The sequence below is a fragment of the Carassius carassius genome, chromosome 1 (genome assembly GCF_963082965.1).
Source record: "Carassius carassius chromosome 1, fCarCar2.1, whole genome shotgun sequence".
Classification (NCBI taxonomy): domain Eukaryota; kingdom Metazoa; phylum Chordata; class Actinopteri; order Cypriniformes; family Cyprinidae; genus Carassius; species Carassius carassius.
In genome coordinates this window covers 51409437-51422615 of record NC_081755.1, presented here as the reverse complement: position 1 = coordinate 51422615, position 13179 = coordinate 51409437, and the positions used below count along the sequence as shown (strand labels likewise).

Sequence of the window (13179 nt, the reverse complement as noted above, 5' to 3'; positions counted from 1 at the left end):
GCTGGGAGTGGTCCACTGATGAACGACTGCACTTTGAGTCTTCGAAGTGTTTCAAAGAGTTCACTGAAGTCCTTCTTAAGGAGTTCTGACTGCTCTTTCCGAAATATCATTCTTCCCCACATGGATGATGATTCGATTTGCAGTCTTGTGCTTCATCAGAATGTTCTGAAGTTCCTTGTTCACATCAGAGACCGTTGCTTGAGGAAGGCAGCATGTTGTTGTAGTCCTGCTACGGATGTTTCTGATAACAGAGTCACCCACTATCAGAGTCCTTGGCTCGGCTGCGCTCTGAGCTGAAAGCCGCTGTCTGCTCGTCCTTGAGCGCCTGTTAGTAGCGATGTTAGCTGCTGGCTGATCAGATCCATCTTTAAATACATTTGGGGATTCCTCACCCACATTCATTAATGCTTAAAATCTGTTCTCAAGATGTATAGGGGGTGGTTGAATGCCAGTATTCACAAGCCTTGTCATAGTCGAATCTGGGGTAGAGGAAGCTACGGCAGCAATACGAGAAACTCGTGACAATTTGATATTTCGTTTTCCTTTGGGTCTCGCTCCCTGTTTGTGCCATCGATTTGTGTGGCGATCAGTTTCGGCTTGTTCCTCTACACTTGGTATAAACTGTTGAGATTCAGAAGATTCATGGGACTCACCGGCTGTATGCTGAAAGCGTCCATGACGACGGTCTGCTAAGTGTTCCATCTGTTTTGGAAGTCCAGCAAGTAACTTTGTTTCAAGAATCACAATCCTTTGTAGAAGTTTGCAGCAGTTCATGCAACAAGTAGATCCAACAGGAGGCATTTTTTCTCTCTTCTGTTTGAATGTAGGCAGTTGTTTTCCCCTCTCTGGAATGTAAGCTGCTGGCAGTGGGAGGCAAAGTTTTCTTTTTGTAGTATTATTCCAGTCCCAAAGAGTTTTTAGTTTTAGCGTTTGTGCCAAAAAAAATCTGTTTTTTGAGCACTGTGCTGATCTGCTGATGTAGAAATCTTAGAAAAATCAGAGAAAAGTACAGAAATAAGAAGCAAAGCGCAGAGCAGTAAGCTAGAATGTCCGAATGGTAGCAAAGCCGGAAGCCGGAGAGAAGCGCTTGAATCCTGCACTGAATTATCTTTTAGAAACAGATCAAACAGCACTGATCTAGAAAACCAGAAGTAACACTAACTACAGGATACCATGGTGTTGTGGCAGAAATACCTCATTAATATTAGGGTTTGTACATCCTTTTGAGAGAGAGATTCAAGCACTTTTCAATGACAATTCTGCACTCTCACAGCGAATTCACTCATCATAAACAAAAAATTGCAGATGTACGTGCAATTTAAGTTATAGTAATTTCATGTAATTTAATAATAAAAGCAACCTAAAATTAATAATAGGCCTAATAATAAGAAGAATGCAAAAGCCCTACATTTCGTATTGTGGCCAGCCTAAGGCACACCTGTGCAATAATCATGCTGTCTAATCAGCATCTTGATATGCCACACCTGAGAGGTGGATGGATTTTCTCGGCAAAGGAGAAGTGCTCACTAACATACATTTAGACAGATTTGTTAACAATATTTGAGAGAAACAGGCCTTTTGTGTACATGGAATAAGTCTTAGATCTGTTTGAAGAGTTGAAAAATGGGGGCAAAAGCAAAGGTTTTACATTTTATAATTGTGTTCAGTTTATAATATAATATAATAGTTGTTATATCCAAGTTGTCTGGAATACAGCATTAGGTTAACTTTTCAATGAACAAGCGTGTACTACAATACATTCTATAAGATGATATTTCAGCATTTGAAGCAACTCCTAAGTAGCACTAAAAGCACGGCTATATGCGATTGCGTTAAGTGCATTTTTGAGAAACGCACGTGAAACAATAACGAGTGTAGAATGACACATAGAAAATATCCTTAAGCACTAAGGTCAATCATTATCGAGAAACCCCGCCCTGGTTAATTTATCTACTCTGTGACATATTGAGCACAAATGAGCAGTAAAACCCAATCACGCTTTCCGTTCGTTTATTCATTCATTTATTCATTTAAGTCTAGTCACCTTTATTAATATACAGTCGTGGCCAAAAGTTTTGAGAATTACATAAATATTAGTTTTCAAAAAGTTTGCTGCTAAACTGCTTTTAGATCTTCGTTTCAGTTGTTTCTGTGATGTACTGAAATATAATTAAAAGCACTTCATACGTTTCAAAGGCTTTTATCGACAATTACATGACATTTATGCAAAGAGTCAGTAATTGCAGTGTTGGCCCTTCTTTTTCAGGACCTCTGCAATTCGTCTGGGCATGCTCTCAATCAACTTCTGGGCCAAATCCTGACTGGTAGCAACCCATTCTTTCATAATCACTTCTTGGAGTTTGTCAGAATTAGTGGGTTTTTGTTTGTCCACCCGCCTCTTGAGGATTGACCACAAGTTCTCAATGGGATTAAGATCTGGGGAGTTTCCAGGCCATGGACCCAAAATTTCAACATTCTGGTCCCCGAGCCACTTAGTTATCACTTTTGCCTTATGGCACGGTGCTCCATCGTGCTGGAAAATGCATTGTTCTTCACCAAACTGTTGTTGGATTGTTGGAAGAAGATGCTGTTGGAGGGTGTTTTGGTACTATTCTTTATTCATTTGTGAATTGTGAGTGAGCCCACTCCCTTGGATGAGAAGCAACCCCACACATGAATGGTGTCAGGATGCTTTACTGTTAGCATGACACAGGACTGATGGTAGTGCTCACCTTTTCTTCTCTGGACAAGCCTTTTTCCAGATGCCCCAAACAATCGGAAAGGGGCTTCATCGGAGAATATGACTTTGCCCCAGTCCTCAGCAGTCCATTCACTATACTTTCTGCAGAAGATCAATCTGTCCCTGATGTTTTTTTTGGAGAGAAGTGGCTTCTTTGCTGCCCTTCTTGACACCAGGCCATCTTCCAAAAGTCTTGGCCTCACTATGCGTGCAGATGCGCTCACACCTGCCTGCTGCCATTCCTGATCAAGCTCTGCACTGGTGGCACTCCGATCCCGCAGCTGAATCCTCTTTAGGAGACCATCCTGGCGCTTGCTGGACTTTCTTGGACGCCCTGAAGCCTTTTTTACAAGAATTGAACCTCTTTCCTTGAAGTTCTTGATGATCCTATAAATTGTTGATTTAGGTGCAATCTTAGTAGCCACAATATCCTTGCCTGTGAAGCCATTTTTATGAAACGCAATGATGTCTGCACGCGTTTCTTTGCAGGTCACCATGGTTAACAATGGAAGAACAATGATTTCAAGCATCATCCTCCTTTTAACATGTCAAGTCTGCCATTCTAACCCAATCAGCCTGACATAATGATCTCCAGCCTTGTGCTCGTCAACATTCTCACCTGAGTTAACAAGACGATTACTGAATTGATCTCAGCAGGTCCTTTAATGACAGCAATGAAATGCAGTGGAAAGGTTTTTTTGGGATTAAGTTAATTTTCATGGCAAAGAAGGACTCTGCAATTCATGTGATCACTCTTCATAACATTCTGGAGTATATGCAAATTGCTATTATAAAAACTTAAGCAGCAACTTTTCCAATTTCCAATATTTATGTAATTCTCAAAACGTTTGGCCACGACTGTAGTGCTTTTAACAATACAGATTGTGTCAAAGCAACTGTACAGCATTAAATACTAAAATAGTTTGTGAATAATGCAAAAATAGTGTCAGTAATGCAAAAGACAGATTCAGTTATGTTATCTTTAAACTCAGTTTAGTTTAAATAGTATCTGTGCAATCAAGTCGACAATATCGCTGGAAATGAATTGTCCCCAACTAAGCAAGCCAGAGGCGACAGCGGCAAGGAACCGAAACTCCATCGGTGACACAATCGAGAAAAAACCTTGGGAGAACCAGGCTCAGTCGGGGCCAGTTCTCCTCTGGCCAGACAAAACCAGAAGTTCAATTCCAGGCTGCAGCAAAGTCAGATTGTGCAGAGGACTCAACTGGTTTCTGTGGTCTTGTCCCAGTGGACGTTTAAGAGAAAGGTATTGACTGTGGATCTGTCGCTGGGGCTCATCTAGTTGTCCTGGTCTCTGCTGACATTGTAACATCATCTGATCTTGATACAGACTGGATATGGTGGCTACGGTGACCTCGGAATAAGAAAGAAACGGACTAATATTAGCATAGATGCCATTCTTCTAACAATGTAGCAAGTACATTGTGTGTTATATGAAGTGTTCCCAGTTCCGGTTGTCCTAATTAATGCAGCCTAAAAATCCTTTAATGAATTTGAATATCAGAAACGTGTTAGGGTGCTTTCACACCTGTAGATCGATTGCTTCGTTTCGAAACAGGGATTAAAATGATTACTATGTTTTACAGACAAAACCTGAACTCCTGTTAAAAAGCTGTTGTCATTCCATTTTGATGGATGACAGCTATAAGAGGAATTCTAGAAAATAAACTCTAGAACTTTGACCAATGAGAAAACAGTTTACTCACATGTGACTTATATTAACAATTTTGGTCCATTTAGAAACTTTGCCATGTGAAAGCGAACCACACCAAGAATAAAAATCAACATTGAAAATGCATCTAACAGTTAGTACAAAAAAGTGCAATGAGATGGCATTATAAAATGAAAAGGTGCACTTTGATTTTGACTTGATTTTGATTTTGACTCTTGCACACCAAGAGATATTGCATGTGTCCCAATGTGCATACCATCCATCCTAAATTCTGTGTGATATTAGTAATTTTCAATACTATTTAGAGCAGATAGGCTGGATAGTATGCACATTGTGATGCTGGGACCATTCTACTGCTTTTCATGTAACTTACGTAATTACCCATCATACATTGGCTATAGCCTGATTCGTTGGTCTGTTGGATTGGATTGCTTTCTCACTACAACCGAACCGCTCCAGAGTTCGTTTTCAATCGAGCCAAGACCACCTTGTTCAGGCAATCTCGGACTGATTGTTTTGGTGTGGATCTGAGCACGATTGCCGTCTTCACATATGCCCAAACGAACCGAGCTAAGGGGGGAAACGTATGGGATTTAAATCCTGCCATGATTCAAAACTGAAAATACAGTCCTGAAAGGTTGAAACTAAGTGTTCGAAAACTCAAAATCTAACAAAAAAAAGTTTTGCAAGATCGAAAAATAAGATTTGCAAGCTTGCAAAATGTAAAAAAAATAAAAATATCTCTGCAAACATTGTGTTGTTTTTGAGATTTCCTTCTTCAGAACTAAAACATTTTTTTTTACAATGTTGTGCAAAGAATTTTTCAGAGTTTCAAATTTGTCAGTGTTCTCCCACTGTATTAGATTGTTTCCAGGTTTGAAACCTTGTAAATTGTGATCTGAAAACTGGTGTGCGAATGTGTGAAAAAAAGTTTTGAAACTCTGAAAACAGAGCTTTGCAGGCTTCCAAAGTGGTAAAAAAATTACATCTCTTCAAACATAATTTAGTTTTTGAGTTTTCCCTCTTCAGAAGTACGACACTCTTTTTTATGGTGTTGTGCAATCATTTTTTCAGAGTTTCGAATTTGTCACTGTTCTCCCAGTGTATAGTTTGTTTTCAAGATTTGAAACCTTGTAAATAGTGATCTGAAAACTGGTGTGCAAATAGGTGAAAAAAAAGTTCTGAAACTCTGAAAACTGAGGTTCGAAAGGGCGAAACTTATTACATTACATTATATTTGCACTCCTATTGCAGACTATTTTTTCAGAGCTGAGTTTAAAACACCCACTTTGCGGAGATACGCACACACAGTTGCGAGCTTGCGACTCACGTGATTTGTGGCAGCGTTGTCACGCAGCTCTGCTCTGAAACTCTGAAACTCAGATTGAGCGAAAAAGAAGCTTCGCAACCTCGCAACTAAAAAAAAGCCTGGAGGGAGGGCCTTCTGCTCTTGGCCAATGCTTTGCTGTCTACTGATGTACAGTCCAATCACAAGTCGTATTTACTGGAGAGGTGGGTTAGACCGACTGCTCCGCCAATGACAAAAGCGCACAGGATACAGAGGATGCACAGATTTCTGGCCACAAGGCGGTCCCGTCTAGGATGGCGTGCTAGGATGGAATGCATGGTTAAAAAGTTAACCATGCATTCATAAATTTGTAATAGGCAATTATTTATAATTTTACTGAAATATTTTAATAAAAGTAAAAAATACACTGTACACCTTTCTGAATATTTAAATATAATATCTAAATATTCTTTTGAATGCACTATAGAAGTCACTTTAATTGTAATATTCGCTCTCTACATGAAGAGAGAGTCAGTGGTCCACTGCGTGAGGAAAGTGAGTCGTGAGGAAAGTGAGTCGTTCGCTGCGTGAGTGTGTATACTGATGCACCACCGGACTATCAGTGGTAAACTCAGTGGCTACTGGCAATTGTATGGTGAATTCCAGCGACAAGTCGGTAACTTTTTTTTAATTTTAGGACCGTTTATTTTGCGTATCCTGTGCGCTTTTGTCATTGGCGGAGCAGTCGGTCAAACCCACCTTTCCAGTAAATACGACTTGTGATTGGACTGTATGTCAGCAGACAGCAAAGCATTGGCCAAGAGCAGAAGGCCCTCCCTCCAGGCTTTTTTTTTAGTTGCGAGGTTGCGAAGCTTCATTTTCGCTCAGTCTGAGTTTCTGAGTTTCAGAGCAGAGCTGCGTGACAACACTGCCACAAATCACGTGAGTCGCAAGCTCGCAACTGTGTGGGCGTATCTCCACAAAGTGGGTGTTGTAAACTCAGCTCTAAAATAAATAGTCTGCAATAGGAGTGCTAATGTAATGTAATAAGTTTTGCCCTTTCGAACCTCAGTTTTCAGTTTCAAAACTTTTTTTCACCTATTCGCACACCAGTTTTCAGATCACTATTTACAAGTTTCAAATCTTCGAAACTCTGAAAAAATGATTGCACAACACCATAAAAAAAGAGTGTTGCACTTCTGAAGAGGGAAAACTCAAAAACAAAATTATGTTTGAAGAGATGTAATTTTTTTTACCTCTTTGCAAGCCTGCAAAGCTCTGTTTTCAGAGTTAAAAAAAAAAAAATTTCACACATTCGCACACCAGTTTTCAGATCACCATTTACAAGGTTTCAAACCTGGAAAACAATCTAATACAGTGGGAGAACACTGACAAATTTGAAACTCTGAAAAATTATTTGCGCAACATTGTAAAAAAAATGTTGCAGTTCTGAAGAAGGAAATCTCAAAAACAACAATGTTTGCAGAGATATTTTTATTTTTTTACATTTTGCAAGCTTGCAAATCTTATTTTTTGATCTTGCAAAACTTTTTTTTGTAAGATTTTGAGTTTTCGAACAATTAGTTTCAATCTTTCAGAACTGTATTTTCAGTTTTGAATCATGGCAGGATTTAAATCCCATAGAAACGTGCAAGGTTCTGAAACAATGGGCCAGGTGTGAAAGCACCTTTAGTATGTTATGTGTAAGCCAAGTTAAAGATATGGGTCTTTAATCTAGATTTAAACTGACAGTGTGTGTCTGCCTCCCGAACAATGTAGGTAGGTTATTCCAGTGTTTTGATTATAAATAGGAAAAGGATCTGCCACCCGCAGTTGATTTTGAAATTGATGTGACGTGACATTCAGCCAAGTATGGTGACCCATACTCAGAATTCGTGCTCTGCATTTACCCCATCCAAAGTGCACACACACAGCAGTGAACACACACACACTGAACACACACCCAGAGCAGAGCAAATCTATACAGTGTTTAATAGGGAGCCAGTGCAGTGTTGACAGAACCGGGCTAATATGGTCATACTTCCTGGTTCTAGTAAGAACTCTAGGTCATAAATGCATGAATTAATGTTTCTGCATTTGACATTGAGGGCAGGGTCGTAAATTAGATATTTTCGAGATGGAAAAAAGCAGTTTTACAAATGCTAGAAGCATAGCTTTCAATGGAAAGTTTGCTGTCTAAATAGAACACCTAGGTTCCTAAATGATGACGAAGAATTGACAGAGCAGCCATCAAGTGTTAGAAATTTTTCTAGGTTATTACATGCAGAGGTTTTAGGTCCAATAATTAATTTAGCATTAAGAAATTACACGTCATTCAGTTTTTTTTTTATATTGACTATGCATTCCATTCATTTTTTTCAAATTGTTATGTTTCGCTGGGCCTCAAAGTTATATAGAGCTGAGTGTCATCAGCATAACATTGAAAGCTAATAACGTGTTTCCTGATGATATCTCCCAGGGGTAACATTTAAAGCGTGAAAAGTAATGTACCTAGTACTGAGCCTTGAGGTACTCCATACTGCACTTGTGATCGATATGATACCTCTTCATTCACTGTTACGAACTGATGCCGGTCAGACAAGTATGATTTGAACCATACTATTGCACTTCCATTAATGCCAGTGTTCTAGTCTATGCAAAAGAATGTTGTGGTCAATAGTGCCAAACACAGCACTAAGATCCAGTAGCACTAATAGAGAGATACAACCACGATCAGATGATAAGAGCAGGTCATTTGTATCTCTAACGAGAGCTGTCTCAGTGCTATGATACGGTCTAAATCCTGACTGTTTTACTCGCCAGACAGCGAGTAGTTGGTAGTTCGAAGTTGGAATTAAAAGTGTTTCTGTAAAAAAAATGGGAAAAAACTAACAAAAATACTGATAAGATAATAATACGATTTCTACTAATAAGAACAATATAAAATGCTCTAAGGATTAATGAGCTTCTGGATTCATGAATATTAATCAGGTTGTGTGTGCCAAACCTAACATTAAAAATAAGATGGAAAGAAAAAAAAATAGTTTCCATGGATCTATTCTTTGCGTCTGTTTGTTTGATGTTTTTAATCAGGTCTTATCTGTTGGAATAGAATTGTCTACATGGTGCTGTCCCCAAAAATAGGGTCCTAATGCAGTCCTAGAACTGCAGCCTTCAGTATTGCAGGAACATATAGTGATGTTTCGGCCTTTGTTTTGGCCGTGGAAGTATGGTAGCGGGCCTTGTTCTGAACACACTTTATTTCGTGAAACGTTTGTTTATTCTTCATTTCATTTATTTAGACAAGTAACTGACCAACAAAAAAATGCATCAAAATTAAGATACAAATTATAAGAAACGAAATTCGTTCCAAAGAAAAGAATTCTACAAACAAAACATATGAAGTGGTCAAAAAATTATGTCTGACCCAGTTCCCTTCTTCCAGCGTACTGCCATTCGATTTACCGCCCCTTATGACGTTTACAATTTTCTTAATTATCAAATTGAACTAAACAAACCACAAACCAATAATATTTAAACATAAATAAATATACAAGAAAATACACTTTCTTAAATGGCTACAACATATAGTATTGGGTTGTTTTTGTTCAGATCAATGTGAAAATTGACAGATGTTTTTACCCTGTAAACACACAGAGCTGTCAATGTGAACTGGTTGATCAATAATTGATTATAAAAAAAATCTAAACAGTAAAAGTGTTAATTAATATAATAATTAATTGATAATTGTTTAAATTAATATAATAATGAATACGACTCATCCATTTTCATAAAAATGGTTTAAACTGTGTGGTGTATTTTGTTTTATAAAACTTTTAGCGTTTTTGAAAACTTATCTGAACTGTAAATCATGCTTTTTACATTAATTTTACGGCTTAATATTTCGTCATTTTATCATAATATTTTATTATTTTTGTGCAGGTCTTAAAGTCTTAAAGGTACTGTATGTAAGTATTTTGACTCTACTTAAGCATAAAAATGCCATAGTGTGATATTTAATAGCTATTTAAGAAACATACTAAGCTAACATGCTTATTTATCTGAAAAAAAAAACATGGCTACAGTCAGTTATTCTCCTTTGAAAATGTGTATTCAGGGCCGGAGTGTTGATCTTGGTTTTGGTTTGTAAAATTCGTCCCTCTGCCAGTTTACCCAATTGTGTTTCGGCACCCTGGGTTGCCAGTCATTGGAAAACACAGTGTATTTAATTTCATTCATCATTAAGTGCGCTCATTCCTGTTTGTGACTCAACCTGCATGTCAAGTCTGAGGAGGAGGGACTGGGTTAAAAAAAAAAAAAAAAACCCTCTCCAATATTGTGAATTTGGGCTGCAATACCTAGTTCAACAACTCGGTGTCAATTCTACATACAGGACTTTTGTAGGTTTTGCAGGACCTTCAATACCACGACTTAGGTGCCCTTGAGCAAGGCATCGAACCCCCAACTGCTCCCCGGGCGCTGCAGCATAAATGGCTGCCCACTGCTCCGGGTGTGTGCTCACAGTGTGTGTGTGTGTGTGTTCACTGCTCTGTGTGTGTGCACTTCGGATGGGTTAAATGCAGAGCACAAATTCTGAGTATGGGTCACCATACTTGGCTGAATGTCACTTCACTTTTAAATTTAAGCGTAAAAATCCTGCAGCTAATTTGTAACTACACTTTTTTTTAATGCAAAACAAAAGTCATTTTATGATTAAATTATCTTTATTTTGTAAACCACTCAGCACTACCAAACCTGTTTCTGGCACCACCATCTGTTGAACTTACTTGCGCTGGTGCCACTGCTAACAAATGTTAGTCTGGAGCTCTGTAAGAGACACTTTCTTTGAACTGGGTACTTCGTTCTATACACATTGTTGTATAATTTGTAGTGGATCAAACATATTGAATAGTTCTTCCTTTGGAAACATGGATTTGTGCCTATATTGATTTAAAAATAATTTGAAGAACAATATAGCACATTCATGGAAAAAAAATTCAGGGATGTATAATTTTAAAAAGAAATAATCAAAATGACCAACAGTTCATTGTTGATTGAAGAAACAAATCATTGAAGTTGAAGAGACAAATCATGTCAAAACTGGAGAAAAGTTGCTCTCAAACAAAACAGAAATATTTAAAGAAAAGAAGAGCCAAGAAATCTTTCACCTGCACTCAGTGTTGAAAGAGTTTGACGAGCAAATATAATCTTGACGTTCACAAGAGAGTTCATACTGGAGAGAGATCGTTCACATGTGATCAGTGCGGCAAAACATTTCTGAGAGCTTCAGACCTGAAGAAACATCTGAGACTTCATACACAAAAGAAGCTTCATTCATGTTCTGTGTGTGGAAAGAGATTTTCATGTCAACAACATTTAAAATAACATCAGAAAATTGATTGTGGGAATACTTTTACTGCAGCGAGCAGTTTAAAACAGCACCAGAAGATTCACACTGGAGAGAAACCTTTTAAGTGTTCACACTGTGACAAGAAATTCAGTCGGTCAACAAATCTGATAACACATGAGAGGATCCACACTGGAGAGAAACCGCACACGTGTGATCAGTGCGGGAAGCGTTTCACACAATCGTCACACCTTAAGAGACACATGAAGATCCACACTGGAGAAAAACCACACGCATGTGATCAATGAAGCAAAACATTTTTGTGTGCTTCAGACCTGAAGCAGCACCTGGAAGTTCACACAAAGGAGAAACCACATTGTCTGTTAGAAAATTAAACTTGTTTGTGTTTGGCAGAAGGAGAGAACAGTGAGAACAGGAGTGATCCAGAATAAAACATCATGATACTGAAGAACAAAGTGGTTTATGTTTGTTCCTGATTCCTCATTCATCAAGCTGAAGAACCTGCTGAAGCTCACTAGAGTTACATTGTTTTAGGTTGAGAGTAACATAAAGACATGAAATAAATCACATCAAATTATTATTTTGACATTGAACTTTCTTTTATATAAATCTGACCCAGGGAAGCCTCAAGTGCAGGTGAGCTGGGAAGTCTGAAGGTCTTTTCACACTAAACACGAATGTTTGGTTCAAGCTGATTTTTAATAGAAACAATGTGGATGTTCACACTGGGCAGGAATATTCACTCACTAATGAAGCAATGCTCATTTCCTTTGCCCTTCAAAGAAATGCTGACCAATAAGATATGAACTGTGTCTCATGTCCATAGCTGCTGCAGATACACATTTGAGAGCATTTGGTGGCAACAATTGAAAGGAGCATTATAGATAAGAAATTACATAAAACATGATTAGCAAGTTGTTTGTGTTAAATAATCCATTGAAAGTCATATGTTTGCCATGTGAGAAATTTATATTAATGCCTTGGCAGTTACTTATGGAAGCATATGGGTAACGATATTCAATTTGGAATGTAATATGCACAATGACAATGCAATATGTAAAATGGCAATGCATTTCTGTATTTACATTTACATTTTCCAATACATTTGTGCAATGTTTGGTGCAAAATGAAAATTAAATCACATAATTTTCATTTGCCATTTCATACACTAGTTTTAATATGTAAAAAGAATACTAATTTGAAAGCTTTATAAGTTGCAAAATGAAAATGAAAATGTATTACAGAAATGATTATATATGTGTAACATGTTCAAGCAAAAACTGTGGCAAAGTTATCATTCAAATGTTATTTTTCTTAATTGCATTTACAGTCAAGACACTTACGATTGCATTTTAAATCAATGTCCCGCAATGAATGTAGCAAAATTCAATGTGCACAAAAATTTGAAAATGCATTCCGAACCGATCACGTTTCCGCCCCCTCCCGCCTACAGCATTTTTGTTAATTTTAATCATTATAGCGTTATGATCTGTTAATACCGATGATTCAGTTTTCACTAATTCAACGATATCTACACTATTTGCAGAAATTAGCCAAAAATCAATAAGAGATGGTTTAGTCAAATCATTATTGCTCCGGGTGTACATTCTTTGGTGTGGGTAAGTATATCTCCAGATATCCAAAAGATCCAATCTTGCACATATGTTTTTTAATTCACAAGTTTTTTCATTGTTTTTAGGATGCCATCTGTCTATTTCTTCATCCATAACAGTAATAAAGTCCCCACTCCAAATTATCATTGCCATAAGGAAATTTAGAACACAATTGGTTAATTTTACTCTCAATTGTTAAAAACAAAAGATTATTCTTCTGCTTATTATTTGTGGCATAAACATTTACTATAATAAATTGTGAAAGATCAATACTAACATGTAGAATTATCCATCTTCCTTCAGTATCTGTTTGCTTACTGTGAATGCATCCTTTGAATTTACCTTTTAATATAAGAATTTTTTTAAATATAATAATCTGACGTTCACTTCACTCGGAAACTGATTCTTTTTTCCGCTGTCCATTGTGCCGATTCAATGAGCCACATCCACCGCAGCCACGATTTCTTCACCATCACT

The 13179-nt window shown here is 37.6% G+C and overlaps 1 protein-coding gene across 2 annotated transcripts in view; it reads left to right on the top strand.

The window, feature by feature from the left end:
* The window catches only part of LOC132094842 (gastrula zinc finger protein XlCGF8.2DB-like), a 120758-nt gene that overhangs the window by 31040 nt on the left and 76539 nt on the right, over nt 1–13179 (top strand). The window lies entirely within an intron of this gene.